Genomic DNA, 24,618 nt, shown 5'->3' on the forward strand with positions numbered 1-24,618 from the left:
TGTTAAATATTTAAGTTTTATAAAGTTTCTTTATTTTTATTTTATAAAAATATAAGTTTTATTTAAATATTTTGTTTTTATTTAAAACATAAAATCAAAAACCGAAAAAAAATTTATATATAAATCTAGTTTTAAGATTTTTATTTATAAAATTGTAACATATTTTTATTTCTATTCTAGTTTTTAAAATATAAGTTTTATTTAAATTATATAAATATTTTAATTAAATTAAAAACAGAAAAATAAAAAAATATATATAAATAAAATTACGTTGAACCTGTCAAACGAAGCAACCTGATCTGAAATTTGAAACCCCACGACTCGCTGAGTTTTTCAGCCTCGGGCACCGCAAGTCGCGGAGCAGCCCTGACACGGGTACACAGGAACCCTAACAGCATTAATTACGGGATAATTATTATTATTATTAATTCTAAACCCTAATTAGGGTATTTTTATTATAATATTTAGTATTAATTAGTTTATTTTGTTTTATTTAATTTTATTTAGTTTAATTAAATTATAAAATTAATAATTTTATAAAATAAATAATATAAAAATAATATTTTTATAAAAATTGTACTTTTTACAAATTTTAGTATATTTTTATATTTTGTCCCTTTTTAATTGTTTTAGCGTAATATTTGTGTTTTTCGCTAGTTTTTAGTTTTAAAACTTAGTTTTTGCCATAGTTATTTTTATTTCTAGATTTTTAGGCTTTGTCGTAAAATCCCTTAAGTGCTTTTTCTTTAGACTAAGATTTAGGTGCTTTAGAATTTTGCGACGCCTTTTTAAGTTTTAGTACCTTTTTAAGATATTGCCATTTGGGATATAGTTTTACTTGTAAGCTTTAATATTTTTAGACATCTTTTACCTATGTATCAATTATCATTCCAATTAGTAATCTCAATTTGCGATTATAATTTTAAGTTAGTGATAGTAATAAGCTTGGGTTAGTCGAGTGTTTTTAAGTTTTATAGTCATTCTCTGTTTCTTTCATTTTTCGACGCCTTTTTCAAATTTTTTTTTTCTTTTTCGACCTTTTTCGACGCGCTCTTTTTCTTTCTTATTTCTCGCTATTCTAGTTTTTAGGACATAGATTTTTATTCTACTTCTTATCTAAATTTCTTAAAATTACAAAAATTTATTTTAAGTGGTTAAATTGATAGACATCAAAATTTTCTGGTTCGTAGTAATAGTTGGATTTGTACGTGGACCGGGTTATTGGAGCTAAACAGTCCTCAATTATATTGAGACCAAACGAATCCTGCCCCTCTGCTGCATCTTTTGGCTATTCGAAACGTGGGCAAAATCAGAAAAGTCTATTAATTGGATAACTTATATAATTTTTCTTTCCTTTTAAAAAAACTAATAGGATATTCAGTGAATGCACCGAGCAAGACGTTCACCACCTTTTGTACGTTCACCACCTGTAACTCGATCAAGACATCTAGCTAATATTACCGCCGTTGATTTTTCTTTAGAATCGTCATCCAGTCGACCAAGTACTCCAATTCAAATTTCCGATAATCCATTTTTTGAACCCGACCTCACAATTGAGAATCCGGAGAATATTCAGGGACAATTCGTAGATCCTGAACCATTAATTTTTTCTCCGGAACCACCAATCATTCAAACAGAGATTGTTGAGGAACGAACCATTAAATCAGAATCCTCTAGTGATTCCGATTCAACAAATTCAATTATGGAGAATCTGGAACCTTTAAGTATGGAAGACCGAATGAGAGCTAAACGCACTGGCCAAGGTCACGCAATTACTCATCCAGACATTAATGCGCCAGATTATGAAATCAAAGGACAAATTCTACACATGGTGACTAATCCATTCCAATTTAGTGGTGCGCCGAAGGAAGATCCAAATGAACATCTTCGTACCTTTAATAAGATCTGCACTCTATTTAAAATCCGAGAAGTGGAGGATGAACAGATATATCTCATGTTATTTCCCTGGATTTTAAAGGGAGAAGCCAAAGATTGGTTGGAATCGTTACCTGAAGGGGCGATTGATACATGGGACGTTTTAGTAGAAAAATTTCTTAAACAATTCTTTCCGGCATCTAAAGCCGTAAGACTTCAAGGAGAAATTGTTACGTTCACACAGAAACCGAATGAAACTCTTATGAGGCGTGGACAAGATTTGGAAAATTATTAAGAGGATATCCGCAACATGGTTTAGACACCTGTCAAATAGTACAAATATTCTACCAAGGATGCGACATCACTACAAGAAAAGACATAGATATAGCAGCTGGTGGTTCCATTATGAAGAAAACCGAAACTGATGCTTACAAAATTATTGATAACACTGCTTCCCACTCACATGAGTGGCACCAAGAAAAAGATATCGTTAGATCATCTAAAGCAGCTAGAGCCGATTCTAGCCATGACTTAGATTCCATTTCCGCAAAGATAGATGCTGTCGAGAGACGAATGGAAAAGATGACTAAGGATATCCACTCAATACGAATTAGTTGTGAGCAGTGTGGAGGACCACATTTGATAAAAGATTGTCTCAGTATTGAACTAACAATGGAACAAAGAGAGAATATTTCATACATAAACCAAAGGCCTGGAAATAATTATCAGAATAATTATCAACCGCCAAGACCGATCTACAATCAAAACCAGAATTATAATCGAAATATTCCATACAACAACCAACAAGGTCCTAGCAATCAACAAGTATCCAATAATACTTACAATCAGCAAAGACCTAATTTTCAAAACAAACCACCACAAACCGATGATAAAAAGCCGAATTTAGAAGATATGATGACGAAGCTAGTTGAAACTCAAACGCAGTTTTTCACATCTCAAAAACAAACTAACAATCAACAAGCTTCTATTCAAAACTTGGAACAAGAAGTAAGTAACCTAGCAAGGTTAATAGGTGAAAGAAAACCGAGAAGTTTACCTAGTGATACAAATGCTAACTCCCGGAATGAAATAGCTAAATCCATTACCACAAGAAGTGGTACAACACTTAAACCACCTGAAATACCTGTAACTTCTGATGAAGCTATTCCTACTCCACAAGAACCACAACCTGATCAAGATAAAGAAAAAGAACCGGTAGTTGAAAAGGTTAATGAAGATAACACAGCTAAGGATAAACCTTATGTTAAACCATACCAACCACCACTTCCTTACCCGAGTAAAATGAAGAAAGAGAAACTTGAAGCTGAGCAATCCAAATTCTTGGATATGTTTAAATAGATAAATGTAAATCTTCCTTTCATTGATGTGATTTCAGGAATGCCTAGATATGCTAAATTTCTGAAAGATCTAATCTCAAATAGAAAGAAAATGGAAGAACTCTCGGCCGTTACTATGAATGCTAATTGTTCAGCAGTGCTGTTGAATAAGATACCAGAAAAATTATCTGATCCAGGAAGTTTCACAATTCCATGTTTTCTGGGTAGTCTTAGTTCAATAGAAGCATTGGCAGACTTAGGTGCTAGTATAAATTTAATGCCGTATTCACTATACGCTAAACTAGACCTTGGAGAATTGAAACCAACAAGAATAAGTATACAACTAGCCGATAGATCAATAAAATATCCTAGAGGGATAATGGAGAACATGCTAGTTAAAGTTGGTACTTTAGTATTTCCAGTAGATTTTGTTGTTCTGGACATGGAAGAAGATTCTCAAGTTCCTCTCATATTAGGAAGACCATTCTTAAACACGGCTAAAGTAATGATAGATGTGTTTGGTAAGAAACTAACCCTAAGTATAGAGGACGAGAGTGTTACCTTTTCTGTTGATAGAGCAATGCAAGAACCGCAATCTGCAGATGATACATGTTATTATATTCAAACTATAGATTCACATGCAGAATTGTTAGAAGAATTTCCAGAATTACAAGGAACAGGAGAATGTTCTTTAGGAGAAGGAACTGAACCAATTGATGAAGTTGAAATGTTAGCTACACTTATAGCTAATGGATATGAACCAACAACAGAAGAAATTCAAATGCTAAAAGAAGAAGACAGATATCGATATAAATCATCGATAGAAGAACCACCGAAATTAGAGTTAAAGCCACTTCCAAACCATTTGGAATACGCTTATTTACATGGTGAATCTGAATTACCTGTAATAATATCGTCTTCTCTTACTGAAAATGAAAAATCTCAACTCATTTATGTGTTGAAAGCTCATAAACCAGCCATTGCATGGAAGATTCATGATATTAAAGGAATAAGTCCTTCGTATTGCACACATAAAATCCTTATGGAAGAAGGTCATAAAACGTATGTGCAACGCCAACGAAGACTAAATCCTAATATGCAAGATGTTGTTAAAAAGGAAATTATTAAACTGCTAGGTGCAGGTCTAATTTATCCAATTTCTGATAGTCCATGGGTAAGCCCAGTTCAATGCGTGCCTAAGAAGGGTGGCATGACTGTTATCACAAATGAGAAAAATGAGCTTATTCCTATTAGGACTGTAACAGGATGGCGTGTATGTATTGATTATAGAAAATTAAATGATGCCACCAGAAAAGATCACTTTCCCTTACCTTTCATTGATCAAATGTTGGAAAGGCTAGCCGAAAACAGTTACTATTGTTTTCTAGATGGTTTTTCCGAATATTTTCAAATTCCAATAGCACCCGAAGATCAAGAGAAAACCACATTTACGTGCCCTTATGGTACTTTTGCTTACAAACGCATGCCATTTGGACTTTACAACGCCCCTGCAACCTTTCAAAGGTGTATGATGGCGATTTTTCACGACATGATAGAAGAATGCATGGAAGTTTTCATGGATGACTTTTCAGTCTTCGGTGATACATTTGAATCATGTTTAGCTAATCTTGAACGAATGCTGATTAGATGCGAACAATCAAATCTAGTACTTAATTGGGAGAAATGCCATTTCATGGTTAAAGAAGGCATTGTTCTTGGACATAAAATCTCAAAGGAAGGAATTGAAGTGGATAGAGCTAAAGTAGATGTAATTGCTAAACTTCCACATCCCACCAATGTTAGAGGAGTTAGGAGTTTTCTAGGGCATGCCAGTTTTTACCGACGTTTCATAAAAGATTTTTCTAAAATTGCCACTCCTATAAATAAACTCCTAGAAAAGGATGCTCCATTCATCTTTTCAGATGAATGCGTCAAATCTTTTAATATTCTTAAAGAGAAACTCACTAATGCGCCGATCATGATAACACCAAATTGGAATCTACCATTTGAACTAATGTGCGATGCAAGTGATTTTGCAATGGGAGCCGTTTTAGGACAAAGGATTGAAAAACGATTTCAACCTATATATTATGCTAGTAAGACGTTACAAGGAGCACAAACGAATTACACAACTACTGAAAAAGAACTCCTTGCTATTGTCTTTGCTTTTGACAAATTTCGTTCATATCTCGTTCTAGCAAAAATGGTGGTCTATACCGACCATTCTGCTCTTAGATACCTATTTTTGAAACAAGATGCTAAACCAAGATTAATCTGTTGGATCTTACTCTTACAAGAGTTCGATATTGAAATCCGAGATAAAAGAGGAGCATAAAATCTCGCCGCTGATCATCTTTCTCGTCTTGAAAATCCCGAATTAGAAGTTCTAAATGAATCGGCCATACAAGACAACTTTCCTGATGAATATCTATTGAAGATAGATTATAATGAAATTCCATGGTTTGAAGACTATGCAAACTACTTAGTATGTAGATTCCTTGAAAAAGGATTGTCGTACCAAAAACGAAAGAAATTCTTCAGTGATATAAAACACTATTTCTGGGAAGATCCACATCTATTTAAAAGTTGTACAGATGGAATAATACGCCGATGTGTATTCGGAGATGAAGCTAGTAAAATTTTAAACCATTATCACACAGGACCAACAGAAGGGCATTATGGGCCTCAACTAACAGCAAGAAAAGTTTATGATGCTGGATTCTATTGGCCTACAATTTACAAAGACGCACACCTTCTTTGCAAATCCTGTGATGCATGTCAAAGAGCCGGAAAAATAAGTCAACGTAATGAAATGCCACAAAATGTCATTCAAGTATGTGAAGTATTTGACATTTAGGGTATTGACTTTATGGGTCCATTTCCAAAATCTCATAATAATCTCTATATTCTCATAGCCATTGATTATGTATCTAAATGGGCGGAAGCACAAGCTCTCCCAACTAACGATGCACGAGTTGTAGTCAACTTTTTAAAACATCTTTTTGCAAGGTTTGGAACACCGAAAGCTTTAATAAGTGATCGGGGTACTCATTTCTGTAATAATCAACTTGAGAAAGTTCTCAAAAGATATGGAGTAACTCATAAAATCTCCACCGCATATCATCCACAAACAAGTGGACAAGTTGAAAATACCAACTGAGCTTTAAAACGTATTCTAGAAAAAACCGTAGGATCAAATCTGAAGGAATGGTCCATTAAATTAGAGGATGCACTCTGGGCTTTTAGAACAGCCTACAAAACTCCAATTGGAACCACACCTTCTAGACTCATTTATGGAAAAGCATGTCATCTTCCAGTAGAAATTGAACACAAAGCATTTTGGGCTTTGAAGACATGTAATCTTGATTTACATGAAGCCGGACGTCTACGATTAAGTCAACTAAACGAATTAGAAGAATTAAGACATGAAGCATACGAAAATTCGTTAATCTATAAGGAAAGAATGAAGAAATGGCATGATAAAAGAATCAGAAGTTTAAAAGAATTTAAAGAATGAGACAGAGTTCTTCTTTTCAATTCACGATTCAAGCTATTTCCTAGAAAATTGAAATCAAGATGGTCTGGACCATTCATAGTCAAAAGATTTTTCTCATACGGAATGATAGAATTAATAAATTCAAATGGGATTGAATTTAAGGTTAATGGTCACAGAGTAAAACATTACATAGATAGTCCAATGGAAGTTGACAATGAAGTTAATCACAATTTCGATACCACAGCTAACTAAGTGTGGGGAGAATCAAGTTTTTTAAAGGATAATATGTATTTCTGTTAGATTTAGATTTTCTGTTTTCGTGTAGTTCTCGAAAATGGAACCCGAATGGTCTTTCCCTAGCAGACCCTAAAGAACTAGTCTTCTCCCCCCATTCTGAATTTTTATTTTTTTAGGTTTTTACGAAATGAAGACTGCCTGTGAACTAAACCATGGTCTAATGCTACACGCTTTGATCACTAAACGTAATAATGACACACTTCCGAGTGAAATAGTATCAGTAATCAGAGAAAGATTAGACGGAGTAAGAAAAGAATCCAGATGCGAAGATAATAAGTTACAATTTGGTAAAGGAAAATCAAAATCCGCAGCGAAAAGAAGAGCACGACACCTAGAAAGATGTCACAAATGCGGAAAATGGTCACATGGAGGTAAATGTTCAAATAATCAAACCTATTCAAACACCGAATTTGTTACTTTATGCAGAGACGGACCGTTCATATGTTTAGAAGAAAAAACACTGAATGCTCGAGGTTACGCTTATGTAGCTATGGAAAACCAATTAAACCGACTATCTTATGAATGGGATAGATCATATAACTAAGAAATATATTTCACAGGTAAGTCTGTACAGTTTTTATTTTTATTTTTATTTTTAACCTTTTGATAATAAACGCTAATTTGTTCGCTATAAAGTATTAAATTGGTATTGAATAAAATTAGGTTTGGCGACCGAAATTATTGATATCATTCAAAAATTTATTACATCACTGCGAAATTCAACGTTTATTCTTAAGGTATAAATATCTTTAATCAATCAACCCAAAATATTTCAAAAATTCGTCATGAGTTAAATTAGGTCATGGAACCGAAATTACTTTACCGAAAAGAGGGGCGCATATTTTTGATAATATTTGATTGATTAAAGTGGGATAAAAGCCAAAAAGATTTTTAATTTTATTTTTACCATATTTTTAAAATTAATATATAAATCTTAAATTAATATTGTGAACTTTGTAAGATCAATATATTTAAGTTTGTCAATATTTGAAAAATTTTAATATTTTTAATATAAGTTTGTATGTATAAGAACAAAATTAAATATAAGTTTGGTGTGAATTTATAATATGAATTTTTAATTAAGTTTGGTGTGAATTTTTAATTTTATGCATTTTAAATTTAAGTTTGGTGTGAATTTAAAAAAAAAATTTACTTTATTTCGCTAAGTTAAAAATATGATTTTTAAAATTCGTCGTAAGTTGAAGACTAGGTCTTTGAACCGAAATTGCTTTACCCGAGGGAGGGACGAGAACTTTTATTATCATCATTTTTAAACTTATTGAATTAAAGTATGCCAAAAACATTAAAAAAAAAACCCAAAAATCTTAGCTTTTAAAACAATCGCTACAAAAAGACAAATTTTAAAATTTTGTCGAAGGACGGACTAGGACATCGATCCGAAACGACCTCGTCCTAAAACAAAGGAAAACAAAATTTTAAATTTATTTTATATTTGTTTTATAAGTTAAGATTTATATAAAAAAAATAAAATAAAAAAGGCACCGCGACTCGCGGAGTTTGTAAGGGTCAAACACCGCGACTCGCGGAGAGACCAAAATACAGAAAAAAAATAAAACGGCCAGAACTGATCAGTCCACACCACCCACACTCCAAACTGCGAAAAAAACCCGAAAATATACGAAAAAACACTCTCAATTTCGTAATTTTTAGCCGTTTTTCATCAAATCTTTTACTAAAATCATGTTAAGAAGGATGCTATCAAGGAATTACTCAAGGAAAACGGTAAATTTCTACACCTAAACACCATTTAATCCGAAAATTGGTGTTCTTGAGCAATTTTTTCCCCAATTCGATTTTGATGCTTTTTAGTGTAATTATGCTTAAATTGCTTATGTATTATGCTTGTATAGCATAGATTGATGCTATTTAACATGATTAGAAGCCTTAAACTTCAAATTTTGAGTAATCTAGGGTTTATGTTCTTGAGCAATTTGGGGCTTTTTGATATAAACAGGTTATGGCCGATTTTTGTCATGAATTGTTGCTAAATTAAGTAGTGTAATATGTTTAGGTAGTTAAATGATCCAAACTTTGAGCCTAAACATGATTTTGAGAATTAAAGTGGACTTTTTCAAGTTTAAAATTCATGAACTTGATTTTTGAGAAATAATGCCATTTGAAACTTGTTTAAATGCTAGTAATGATTATTTTGACATGTTATTTGAGTTGAATGCTTATGAACTTGGCGAACATTTTCGTATATGCTTATTTGAAAAAGTGTAGATTTGATAAAAATATGAAAATGAGCATAAGTTTGATATAAATTGGACATGTAATTGTAATTATTTTGATTGATGATTTTGCTGACACTAATGCATATTTGGATGCACAAAAATTGTGTTTGATGTGTTTTGTAGACTGAAAGGGGTGAATCTTCATCCCAAGCTCGCAATGCTCCTGCTGAGAATGCGGAACAACAGGAGGTTGATAACTACTACAAACAAGATATACCTCATCCAGTTATGACATTTTCTGATATGCACTTGGAAGATTTGCACCCGAACTTGAGATTTGACAGACTTTGGATAGATTATCCAAAATACCAAAGGAGCTTGCATACTCTTCATTCTAAAGCTGTTGAAGTACCTAGGGTAATAGAATGGGCACCGTTAGAAGCTGTAGAATTAGCAGGGCCAATTAGGGAATTACTTACACAGAAGTGTGGTAATTCTACTTTTAACGATTGGGTACGATTATTCAGCATGCGTAGACCTGTATATAAAGTATGGTGTGAAGAATTATTGTGTAGTATAGAAATAAATGATCAGGTAGCTAGTTTAACCGATCGATCTTTTATTAGATTTTTGTTAGGAGGTTCAATGCGTCACAAGTCTCTACTAGACATGGCCCAGGCCTTACGTATATATACGCCTGAGGAGTTAGCATCTGCCGATTGTAGAGGGTTGATATTGAACGGTAGGAAAATTGATGAAAATTTTGATACGCATGGTGTATGGAGTCAAATGACTAGCCATCACCGATTTAAAGGGGGAAATTACTCTTATTTGGATATAGATAGAGCAGAGTTAAGAGTAATTCATAGGTTTTTAGCCAATTCGATTACACAACGAGGTAAGAATAAGGAAAAGGTAAATGAACAGGATTTGTTTTACCACATGTGTATTCGAGACCCACAAAGCGTTGTAAGTATACCTTATTGTGTGGGTTCTTATTTATCAGCTATGGTTAGGGGGATGAGACCGCATAGCATAATAGGAGGTGGTATATTTATTACTTTGATTGCTGAATATCTCGGTGTGGATATAAGTCGGGGGGGATTATTAGTCGAAGAACCAGAACCCCGCGATACAATAGGTTTAAATGTATACCATGGTGCGAAGGTTTTGAAGAGGCGAAATAACGCCGCAGTACTATACCATGGTAGACATCCACAGGTTGAGAGAAACCAACAGCCAGGTAATGTGGGAGGAGGAAATGAAATGACAGAAATGCAAAGGTTTATAGCTTCACAAGAGTATGAAAATGCTAGACATCGGGCATTTGAAGATTGGCAAGTTCATCAAAACCAAATCATAGCTTATTGCCAACATGTAGGTAGAAACTATATTCCTACTCCATCGCCCGTATTTCCTCCCTGGTCTATAGAGATCCAACCACCGTATCCTAAGTATAACCCAGCCGAAGCATTTTATAACACATATGGTTATGCATGGAACCCCTACTGGTATTAGTATCATCCCTAGTTTACTTAGTTTTATTTATTTTATAATTTGTAATGTTGATACATTTAATACTTATGTTAATATTGTAATAGTTTTCATAATTTTCTAATTTTTTTTATTAGATTTTAATAATTTTTGAATGTGGGGTAATATACCAAACTTCAAAAATATGTATATATGTTTGTAGTTTATCTTATGTACACAACAGGGTAAAACAACGCATTTTCAAAGACTGGCATTAAGTTCAGCAAAAGCAACTAATTTTGACGACAAGATGCAAAATAAATGTGATATAACAACAAGACGGAATGAACAAATGATATGCACCATTTATCATTCAGCAAACAAACACAAATATGTTTGAAAACTTTAGTAAAATTTAATCATTTCTACGCTAATCACCCTCAATAATTTAAATTGTTACTGATTTCTTGCAAATGAGGGCATTGCAAGATCTTAAGTGTGGGAAGGGGTTAAATTCCTTCGGATTTTTAAAATTTTTACTTTATACATTTGGTTACCATTAAAAATATTAGTAAAGCAGTAGTTGTATTAGAATCTAGTGCTCTCTGATAATAAAGAACAGCCCTAGTCTTATATACTGACTACCCAATTCTAGTAAAAATTTTCAAAATTTTCAATTAAATGAACTCAAAATCATGTTTATACATATTTATGAACGATAAAACTAGGTGTTAACACCGAAATTATTGTTACCTCAGAAAGGACATAAATTGAGAAACAAAACAAAATGTTAAAATTCATTTAAAATGGAATAGAGGACAATAAAAAGGAAAATAAAAGTCAAGTGTAGGAAAAATTACCAAGTTATCTTAAACATATATCACATATTTCTGTAACAAATAATTGAAGATACTTTTAATTTGGACTAAACTAAACAGTTTTACCCAATTTACTGTAATATATTTAAAAGAAAGATGGATATACATGATGAATCAAATCCATCATTTAAAGAAAGTAAAGTCTTCCAAAAAAGACACGCGCTTCTTGATTTAGGTCATGAAGTTTTCATCCAGACCAGCTGTAGGTTGACGAAAAACCTAGAAAAGTCATCACTAAAATCAGCAGGAAATCCACGGACCTCAGCATCAAACAGGGTCGCCAAGTGGTCAGATTTATCCTAACCATGAGAAGGATTTATCTCGTACAATGGGGGGCACCGTGCAAATTAGCTTGATAAGACTAATGAATCAGATCCCCAGAAAGGATAATCTCCTTAAAGATTAAAAATCAGCTTTTAAGACTGATATTACTCAATCCTAGAGATTGACCTTAAAGATTGAGACTTACAAACTCATGGAATTCAATGATATCTAAACTCGAGCTTGAACGATAAAATATTTTGATCAAAATTACAAACCGATTTGTTTTCTGAAAACCCATTTTCAATGCGTTCATTACCATTGAACGTAAAATCCTAGGAATTCACCTGGAATTCATTAGGTCACCTGAACCAAATCGGGTGTCAACCGTAAGAACGGTGGTTGCATAGCATGGTCAAAGACAGGACCTTGTGCCAGACTGAAAAATCATAAGGGTGAGCTTTACTATTGCTCCTACCAAGGATAGTAATTGCGTCCGACACGTTATAGACCATAATTAAAAGCATGTCAGGGGACATTGCCTTAACAGTTGCTTGTTCAACGCTTTTCTTTACAACCGGACGGTAGTTTATCGAAAGGTAATATACGGGACAAGTGAACTGGACGTGTTGCTTTCCTAATACAAGGTTAGCAAGTGGGTAACACAAAACCACAAGTGTTGAGCTAAAATTTTCAAATCTGAAACCCACACAACCCATAAAAATATTTTGCAAACACCGGTGAAGGGTTATTCCGGAAAACTTATCTAGGGTAAAAAAACTAGATTTAATTTTCAAAAGATCAAATGTTTTCATAAAGATCCAATTTCCTTAATGGATCTAAATTTTATAGTCATGTGGGACTGTAAACTATATCGCTACTACCATTGTTTATACCGCCGTATAGAAATCACTGATGTACAAAGTGTGAAGAATAAAGAAGTGATTCTAGTATTTCAAGACTATATTGCTTGAGGACAAGCAACGCTCAAGTGTGGGAATATTTGATAATGCTAAAAATGAACATATATTTCATAGCATTATTCCTCAAGAAAGACAAGCTTTTAGTTGCAATTGTTCTATTTAAAAGTGATATTCGTTTAAATAATAAAAGGTGAAGACAAAAGACAGATTTGACGAATTGAAGATGCAAACGACCAAAAAGCTCAAAAGTACAAAATACAATCAAAGAGGTTCCAATTATTGATAAGAAACGTCTCAAAATTGCAAGAGTACAAGATATTAAATTGTACGCAAGGACGTTCGAAAATCCGGAACCGGGACCAGAGTCAACTCTCAACACTCGACGCAACGGACTAAAAATTACAAGTTAACTATGTATATAAATATAATATAATATATAATTAATTCTTAAAATTAATATATATATTATAATATATTTATAAATCGTCGGCAAACAAAGAGCCAAAGCTGGGTGAGCTGTAATTTCAAACTCCGCGAGTTGTGGAGTTTGAAGGCAAAAAATTACGCGACTCGCGGAGTTCACCTGGAATCAAATTCCTATAAAAGCCAACGCAGTTCGACGAAAAATATATCCAAAAAAATATCAATCTCTCTATATCTATACGTAAATATTTATATTTATATTTTAATTTTAATTTTAATTTTAATTTTAATTTTAATTTTAATTTTAATTCTAATAATAAGGGTATGTTAGCGAATATTGTAAGGGTGTAAGTCGAAATTCTGTCCGTGTAACGCTACGCTATTTTTAATCATTGTAAGTTATGTTCAACCTTTTTAATTTAATGTCTCGTAGCTAAGTTATTATTATGCTTATTTAAAACGAAGTAATCATGATGTTGGGCTAATTACTAAAATTGGGTAATTGGGCTTTGTACCATAATTGGGGTTTGGACAAAAGAACGACACTTGTGGAAATTAGACTATGAGCTATTAATGGGCTTTATATTTGTTTAACGAAATGATAGTTTGTTAATTTTAATATAAAGATTTACAATTGGACGTCCCTATAAATAACCATATACACTCAATCGGACACGATGGGCAGGATATTTATATGTACGAATAATCGTTCATTTAACCGGACACGGGAATGGATTAATAGCCACTAGAATTATTAAAACAGGGGTGAAATTATGTACAAGGACACTTGGCATAATTGATAACAAAGTATTAAAACCTTGGGTTACACTCAGTCGACATCCTGGTGTAATTATTAAACAAAGTATTAAAATCTTGTTACAGTTTAAGTCCCCAATTAGTTGGAATATTTAACTTCGAGTATAAGGATAATTTGACGAGGACACTCGCACTTTATATTTATGACTGATGGACTGTTATGGACAAAAACCAGACGGACATATTAAATAATCCAGGACAAAGGACAATTAACCCATGGGCATAAAACTAAAATCAACACGTCAAACATCATGATTACGGAAGTTTAAATAAGCATAATTCTTTTATTTCATATTTAATTTCCTTTATTTTATATTTAATTGCACTTCTAATTATCGCACTTTTATTTATTGTTATTGTATTTAATTGCACTTTTAATTATCGTACTTTTTAATTATCGCAAGTTTATTTTATCGCACTTTTATTTATCGCAATTTCATTATCGTTATTTACTTTACATTAAGTCTTGTATTTATTTTTAATTTTGGTTTTAACTGCGATTAAAGTTTTAAAATCGACAAACCGGTCATTAAACGGTAAAAACCCCCCTTTATAATAATAATATTACTTATATATATATTTGTATTTTTATAAAATAAAACTAATATAGCGTTAAGCTTTGTTTAAAGATTTTCCCTGTGGAACGAACCGGACTTACTAAAAACTACACTACTGTACGATTAGGTACACTGCCTATAAGTGTTGTAGCAAGGTTTAAGTATATCTATTCTCTAAATAAATAAATATCTTGTGTAAAATTGTATCGTATTTTATTGTATTTTCTTGTAAAATTTAATAGTATTTTATACCCCTTAGCTTTAACTATCAGTTAAACTCAAAGTGAAAGTATGTTTTTCAAAACAGTCATCAAGATGTCGTTCTTTCGACGGAAATGACTACCTCTTTCAAAAATGACTTGTAACTTGTATTTCTGACTATAAACCTATACCTTTTCTGTTTAGTTTCATAAAGTCAAGTTCAATACGAAAGCGTGGCCGCTTAAATCACTCAAAACGGATTGGAAACGAAGAAATGGCGAGCAAAACAAAATTGGTAAAAACTACTCATTTTAGCTACGTGAAAATTGGTAACAAATCTATTCCAACCATAACTTAATCAACTTGTATTGTATATTATGTAATCTTGAGATACCATAGACACGTATACAATGTTTCGACCTATCATGTCGACACATCTATATATATTTCGAAACAACCATAGACACTCTATATGTGAATGTTGGAGTTAGCTATACAGGGTTGAGGTTGATTCCAAAATATATATAGTTTGAGTTGTGATCAATACCGAGATATGTATGCACTGGGTCGTGGATTGATTCAAGATAATATATATCGATTTATTTCTGTACATCTAACTGTGGACAACTAGTTGTAGGTTACTAACGAGGACAGCTGACTTAATAAACTTAAAACATCAAAATGTATTAAAAGTGTTGTAAATATATTTTGAACATACTTTGATATATATGTACATATTTGTTATAGGTTCGTGAATCGACCAGTGGCCAAGTCTTACTTCCCGACGAAGTAAAAAAATCAGTAAAAGTGAGTTATAGTCCCACTTTTAAAATTTAATATTTTTGGGATGAGAATACATGCAGGTTTTATAAATGATTTACAAAATAGACACAAGTACGTGAAACTACATTCTATGGTTGAATTATTGAAATCGAATATGCCCCTTTTTATTAAGTCTGGTAATCTAAGAATTAGGGAACAGATACCCTAATTGACGCGAATCCTAAAGATAGATCTATTGAGCCTAACAAACCCCATCCAAAGTACCGGATGCTTTAGTACTTCGAAATTTATATCATATCCGAAGGGTGTCCCGGAATGATGGGGATATTCTTAAATATGCATCTTGTTAATGTCGGTTACCAGGTGTTCACTATATGAATGATTTTTATCTCTATGTATGGGATGTGTATTGAAATATGAAATCTTGTGGTCTATTATTATGATTTGATAATATATAGGTTAAACCTATAACTCACCAACATTTTTGTTGACGTTTTAAGCATGTTTATTCTCAGGTGATTATTAAGAGCTTCCGCTGTCGCATACTTAAATAAGGACGAGATTTGGAGTCCATGCTTGTATGATATTATGTAAAAACTGCATTCAAGAAACTTATTTCGTTGTAACATATTTGTATTGTAAACCATTATGTAATGGTCGCGTGTAAACAGGATATTTTAGATTATCATTATTTGATAATCTACGTAAAGCTTTTTAAACCTTTATTGATGAAATAAAGGTTATGGTTTGTTTTAAAATGAATGCAGTCTTTGAAAAACTTCTCATATAGAGGTCAAAACCTCGCAACGAAATCAATTAATATGGAACGTTTTTAATAGATAAGAACGGGACATTTCAACAATTACCTTTTATCGCTTTTAAATTGTGAAATTAAAAACAAAATTGAAGAAAACAGCTCACGTCCTCTGTCTTGTTTCTTTTTTTCAAAAACTTCGAAAATGAATCAATTTTTAAAATGTGTAAATGCAGTTCTTTTAGGATTACTCTAGTCGATCTTCCTGTAAAGTTTCAGCATCCAATTCCTTTTATCGATTTCTAATTCCTGAGTCAAAGTTTTGAATCGAAAAAGTCAACCTTTGTTCTTCATTAAAATTCGATTTTGTTTTGATGTTTTGAATCAAATTGAGGGTCCAGGAAGTTTATAGGATCGATTTAGGACATATTTCATTTAGGAATTTTGATCTATAACATCTTAATTTTTGAGTTCGATGATTGAGTTGAAATCGTGTTTTTTGGGTCTGTTACTGCTATATTTTCTTATTTATATTTTTCTATTTTTAATCACTCTAATCAATCAAAACAAATTGATTATATTTCGGATTAGCGTTTTAAAAATATAAATTTATTGTTAATATGTCGGGATTATGATTTTAACTGTGATCGACTGAGTTGTTTATGAGGGAGAAATAGGAACAAATTGAAACCAGAATAAATAAATTAAAGTTTAACATCTAATCAGCAAAGCTGGGTAGACCAGCAGGTTATGTGTGTTTGTGGATATTCGGGAGGTCGCGGGTTCGAGCCTCGTTGTGGGCAAATCTTTTTACACAAGCTTTAAAGGGTATACAATTTTTTATTATTGTTGTTATTAAATATTATGATTATGATTATTATTATTATTATTATTATTATTATTATTATTATTATTATTATTATTATTATTATTATTGTTATTATGATTATTATTATATTGTTATTGTTATTGCTATTATTAATAATTACAATTATTATTATACATACTAATATTAAAAATATAATTAGTATTATTATTAATATTTTTATCATTATCATTACTAGATTAACAATAAATATTATTAGTATCATCATTAATATTGGTATTAGTATAAGTATAATTTATATAATTATTACTACCAATTTTATCACTTTAAGTATCGTTATTAATATTATGATTAATTATTATTATTGTTGATATTGTTAATATTATAGTTATTATTAATAAAAACGTATTTAAATTTATAAGTATTAGACATGTTATTAACATTAGTATTATTAAGATTATTATAAACTTTATCATTTAAGTATTATTATTTTTAGTATTAGTACTATCAACGATATTAACATTAAGATTCTATTGAAAATAAAAGTTAAGGATATTTATTAAAATCATAAGTATATATTAATCATATAACAAATTTTATATAAATATTCATAAATGACAAGTTAGGTATTATCAAAATAATACTAATATGAGATAAATATAACTACATATATATTAAACATTTTGAATATACACAAACTAAATAAGTATAATATAAAAATTTAAGATATAATATATAAATTTGTTCGATCGCGATTATACATTTTAATATATACAAATGAATATAGTTAATAGATTATTAATATAAAAAGTATACTAATAATATAAATATATAAATTTATTTGATTACGAGTATATGTTTTAATGAATATACAAATGATATAGGTTCGTGAATCCAAGGCCAACCCTGCATTGTTCAATATAGTCATATGTATTTTTACTACAAAATACATTAGGTGAGTTTCATTTGCCTTTTTACCCTTTATATTTTTGGGCTGAGAATACATGCGCAATTTTTATAAATGTTTTATGAAATAGACACAAGTAATCGAAACTACATTATATGGTTGAATGATCGAAGCTGAATATGCCCCTTTTTACTTGGTAACCTAAGAATTAGTAAACCAGTCTACTAATTGACGCGAATCCTAAAGATAGATCTATTGGGCCTAACGAACCCCATCCAAAGTACTGGATGCTTTAGTACTTCGATGTTGTTTTATATCATGTCCGAAGGATTTCTCGGAATGATAGGGGATATTCTTATATGCATCTTGTTAATGTCGGTTACCAGGTGTTCAATCCATATGAATGATTTTTGTCTCTATGCATGGGACATATATTTATGAGAACTGGAAATGAAATTCTTGTGGTCTATTAAAATGATGGAAATGATTATTTATGTTAAACTAATGAACTCACCAACCTTTTGGTTGACACTTGAAAGCATGTTTATTTTCAGGTATGAAAGAAATCTTCCGCTGTGTATTTGCTCATTTTAGAGACATTACTTGGAGTCATTCATGACATATTTCAAAAGACGTTGCATTCGAGTCATCGAGTTCATCAAGATTATTATCAAGTCATTTATCAGTTAGATATATTATGAAATGGTAGGCATGCCGTCAACTTTCGATGTATTGAAAGTTTGTCTTTTTAAAAACGAATGCAATGTTTGTAAAATGTATCATATAGAGGTCAAGTACCTCGCAATGAGATCAACTATTGTGAATCGTTTATAATCGATATGGACTACGTCCATATGGATTAGGACGGGTCTCTAAAATATAGACGCTTGAAGACATGCTACGAGCATGTGTTATTGATTTTGGAAATAGTTGGGATCGACATCTACCATTAGCAGAGTTTTCCTACAACAACAGTTATCACTCGAGTATTGAGATGGCACCGTTTGAAGCACTTTATGGTAGAAAGTGCAGGTCTCTGATTTGTTGGAGTGAAGTGGGGGATAGACAAATTACGGGTCCGGAGATAATCCAAGAAACTACCGAGAAAATCATTCAAATTCAGCAACGGTTGAAAACCGCCCAAAGTCGACAAAAGAGCTACGCGGACATTAAAAGAAAAGATATAGAATTTGAAATTGGAGAGATAGTCATGCTTAAGGTTTCATCTTGGAAAGGCATTGTTCGATTTAGTAAATGGGGGAAATTAAATCCAAGATACATTGGGCCATTCAAGATTATTGATCGTGTCGGACCAGTAGCTTACCGGCTTGATCTACCTCAACAACTCGCCGGGGTACATAACACTTTTCATGTCTTGAATCTGAAGATATGTTTTGCTAAAGAAGATCTCACCATTTCGTTAGACGAAATCCAAATCAATGAAAAACTTCAATTCATTGAAGAACCCGTCGAAATAATAGATCGTGAGGTTAAAAGACTTAAGCAAAATAAAATACCAATTGTTAAGGTTTGATGGAATACTCGTAGAGGACTCAAGTTCACCTGGGAACGTGAAGATCAGATGAAGAAAAAATACCCGCACTTATTTCCAGAAGATGCGTCAACACCTTCAACTACTTAAAATTTCGGGATGAAATTTATTTAACGGGTAGGTACTGTAGTGACCCGAACTTTTCCATGATTATATATATTAAATGAAAACTATATTTGCATGATTAAATATTTCCAACATGTTAAGCAATCAAACTTGTTAAGACTTGATTATTTGAAATGAGCTTCATGTAGACAATTGACCACCCAAGTTGACCGGCGATTCACGAACGTTAAAAACTTGTAAAAACTATATGATATATATATATATATATATATATATATATATATATATATATATATATATATATATATATATATATATATATATATATATATATATATATATATATATATATATATATATATATATATATATATATATATCACTAGGTATATTAATAATGAGTTATATACATAAAATGAGACTATTGAATTAAGAAACTCGAAACGATATATATAACGATTATCGTTATGACAACGTCTTACTAAGTACATATGTATCATATTAAGATATTGTTACACTATATTTAACATGATAAAATGATAATTATATATATTATTAAGTATGTTAACAATGAACTACATATGTAAAACAAGACTACTAACTTAAAAATTTCAAAACGAAACATATATGTTACGATTATCGTTGTAACGACACTTTAATGTATATATATCACATTAAGATATATTCATACATCATAATATCATGATAATGTAATAATTTAACATCTCATTAGATATAATAAACATTGGGTTAACAACATTAAATGAGATCGTTAACTTAAAGGCATCAAAACAATACTTACATTTAACGACTAATGATGACTTAACGAATCAGTTAAAATGTATATACATGTAGTATATTAAGATGTATTAGTACACTTTTGAAAGACTTCATGACACATACCAAAGTACTTCTACTTAACAAAAATGTTTACAATTACATTCTCATTCATTTTTATCAACAATTCTACTCATAGGCACCCGTATTCGTACTCGTACAATACACAGCTTCTAGATGTATTTACTATTGGTATATATACTTCAATGATCAGCTCTTAGTAGCCCTTATGAGTCACCTAAATATGTGGGAACCATCATTTGGCAACTAGCATGAAATATCTAACAAAAATACAAACTAAATGGAACCTTATATGGCATGCTAGTTCACGTTTTCACCATCACCATTATCACTTTCATTTTTCAACATTCATGCATCAAACACATCTCTCTCTTGTTCTCTCTTGATGTTCTAAGTGTTCTTCATCACCTTCAACAAAATCTAGTTCAATCTAGTTCATAAATCCTAACCTAGATCAACTTTCAAAATAACTACTCAAGTAAACTTCAAGAACACTTTCAAGTTTACAAGTCTACTTCCAAGCTTTCTAATCCATTCCAAGCAATCATCTAGGATCAAGAAACCTTTATTATTTACAGTAGGTTATCTTTCTAATTCAAGGTAATATTCATATTCAAACTTTGATTCAATTTCTATAACTATAAACTATCTTAATTCGAGTAAAAATCTTACTTGAACTTGTTTTTGTGTCATGATTCTACTCCAAGAACTTTCAAGCCATCCAAGAATCCTTTGAAGCTAGATCAATTTTTGTCACTTGTAGTAGGTTTACCTACTAAACTTGAGATAGTAATGATGTTCATAACATCATTCGATTCATATATATATATAACTATCTTATTCGAAGATTTAAACTTGTGATCACTAGAACATAGTTTAGTTAATTCTAAACTTGTTCGCAAACAAAGTTAATCCTTCTAACTTGACTTTTAAAATCAACTAAACACATGTTCTATATCTATATGATATGCTAACTTAATGATTTAAAACCTGGAAACACGATGAACACCGTAAAACCGGACATACGCCGTCGTAGTAACACTGCGGGCTGTTTTGGGTTAGATAATTAAAAACTATGATAAACTTTGATTTAAAAGTTGTACTTCTGGGAAAATGATTTTTATTATAAACATGAAACTTTATCCAAAAATCATGGTTAAACTCAAAGTGGAGGTATGTTTTTCAAAATGGTCATCAAGACGTCGTTTTTCGACTGAAATGACTACCTCTTACAAAATTGACTTGAAATCTGTATTTCCGACTATAAAGTTATACATTTTATGTTTAGTTTCATAAATTTCAGTTCACCATGAAACCATAGCAACTTGAATCACTCTAAACGGATTTAAAACGAAGAAGTTATGGGTAAAACAAGATTGGATAATTTTACTTGTTGTAGCTACGTGAAATTTGTAACAAATCTATACAAATCATAACTTAACTAACTTATATTGTATTATACATGTATTCTAACATATATTATGTAATCTTGGTATACCATAGACACGTATACAATGTTTTGACATATCATATCGACCCATCTATATATATTATTTGGGAACAACCATAGACACTCTATATGCAGTAATGCTCGAGTTAGCTATACAGGGTTGAGGTTAATTCCAAAATAATATATATACTTTGAGTTGTGATCTAGCCTGAGACTTATATACACTGGGCCGTGGATTGATTCGAGATAATATATATATTGATTTATTTATGTACTACTAACTGTAGATAACTAGTTGTAGATTACTAACGTTGGACTCTTTACTCAACAAACTTAAATCATTAAAACGTAATAAAAATGTTGTAAATATATTTCGATCATACTTTGATATATATGTATATACTTGTTATAGATTCGTGAATCGACCAGTGGCCAAGTCTTATTTCAGGCAAAGTAAAAATCTGTGAAAGTGAGTTATAGTCCCACTTTTAAAATCTATTATTTTTGGGATGAGAATACATGCAGTTTTATAAATGTTTTACGAAATAGACACAAGTGATCAAAAATTACATTCTATGTTGAATTATCGAACCGAATATGCCCCTTTTTAGCTTGGTAGCCTAAGAATTGGTGTTTATTATAATTACCACCAATTGACGCGAATCATAAAGATGACCTATTTGGCCCAACAAGCCTCATACGAGTTACGGATGCTTTAGTACTTCGATTTATCATGTCCGATGAGAGTCCCGGAATGATGGGGATATTCTATATGCATCCTGTTAAGGTCGGTTACCAGGTGTTCATCATATGAATGATTTTTATGCAGTTTGCATGTTATTGAGAAATGGAAATTGAAAATCTTGTGGTCTATTAATACGATTTGATAAATATATAGGTTAAACCTATAACTCACCAACATTTTGTTGACGTTTTAAGCATGTTTATTCTCAGGTGATTATTAAGTGCTTCCACTGTTGTATGCTAATTTATGGACAATAGTTGGAGTCAGTATGCTTGTATAATATTGTTTAAAAACTGCATTCGAAGACATATATTGTTGTGTAATATTATTGTAAACCATTATGTAATAGTCGTGTGAAAACGCAATATTTTAGATTATCATTATTTGAAACTCGTCGTAATATTTTTAAACCTTTATCGATAAATAAAGGTTGCGGTTTGTTTTAAAATCGAATGCAGCCTTTGAAAAAGTCTCATATAGAGGTCAAAACCTCGCAACGAAATCAATTAATATGGAATGTTTATAATCGATATGAACGAGACATTTCATGAACAAGGATAGCGAGTACCGGAGTAAGCCCTCAATTGAGGAACCTCCAATTTTGGAGCTTAAGCCGCTCCCTGATCATCTTGAGTACGCTTTCCTTCAGGAGGATTCGAAGCTTCCGGTAATTATTTCCTCACTTCTTTCTAAACATGAAAAAGAACGTCTTGTTTCCTTGTTACAGGCCCACAAACCGGCTATTGCATGGAAAATCCATGATATAAAAGGAATTAGTCCTTCTTATTGCACTCACAAGATCTTAATGGAAGAAAATTCCAAACCGGTGGTGCAGCGTCAAAGGAGGCTAAATCCTCATATGCAAGATGTTGTCAAGAAGAAAATCATTAAATTGCTAGATGCATGTCTAATCTACCCAATCTCAGACAGTCCATGGATAAGCCCGGTCCATTGTGTTCCTAAAAAGGGTGGTATAACTGTTACCACAAATGATAAGGACGAGCTTATTACAACACGAACTGTGACGAGGTGGCGAGTTTGTATTGATTATCGAAAGTTAAATGATGCCACCAGAAAAGACCATTTTCCGCTACCATTCATTGATCAAATGTTAGAGAGACTAGCGGAAAATAGCTTTTATTGTTTCCTAGATGGTTTTTTGGGGTACTTTCAAATTCCCATCTCCCCCGAGGACTAAGAAAAGACTACCTTCACGTGTCCCTACGGAACCTTTTCATACCACCGAATGCCCTTTGGTCTATGTAATGCTCCCGCAACATTCCAAAGATGCATGATGGCCATTTTTCATGATATGATTGAAGGTTGCATGGAAGTGTTCATGGATGACTTTTCAGTTTTCGGTGACACTTTCGATTCATGCCTTCTAAATTTGGAGAAAATGCTAATAAGGTGTGAGAAATAGAACTTAGTGCTAAACTGGGAGAAATGCCACTTTATGGTTAAAGAAGGCATTGTCTTGGGGCACAAAATCTCAAGTGTTGGTATTCAGGTGGATCCAGCAAAGGTTGACATCATTTCCAACCTTCCACCTCCTTCAAATGTGAAGGGTGTGAGAAGTTTTCTTGGGCATGCCGGTTTTTATCGGCGATTCATTCAAGATTTTTCAAAAATTGCAACGCCATTGAATAAACTTCTCGAAAAAGATGCACCCTTTGTTTTCACGAGCGAATGCACTAAGGCATTCAACATCTTAAAACAAAAACTTGTTAACGCACCAATAATTATAGCTCCAAATTGGTCACTACCATTCAAGCTAATATGCGATGCATCGGATTTTGCAGTTGGTTCAGTTTTGGGCCAACGGGTTGAGAAACGTTTTCAACCCATTTATTATGCAAGCAAGACTTTACAAGGAGCCCAATTGAACTACACAACAACGAAAAAGAGCTCCTTGCTATTGTCTTTTCTTTTGACAAATTTTGAT

This window comes from Rutidosis leptorrhynchoides, chromosome 11 (genome assembly GCF_046630445.1).
Source record: "Rutidosis leptorrhynchoides isolate AG116_Rl617_1_P2 chromosome 11, CSIRO_AGI_Rlap_v1, whole genome shotgun sequence".
NCBI classification, from domain to species: Eukaryota; Viridiplantae; Streptophyta; class Magnoliopsida; order Asterales; family Asteraceae; genus Rutidosis; species Rutidosis leptorrhynchoides.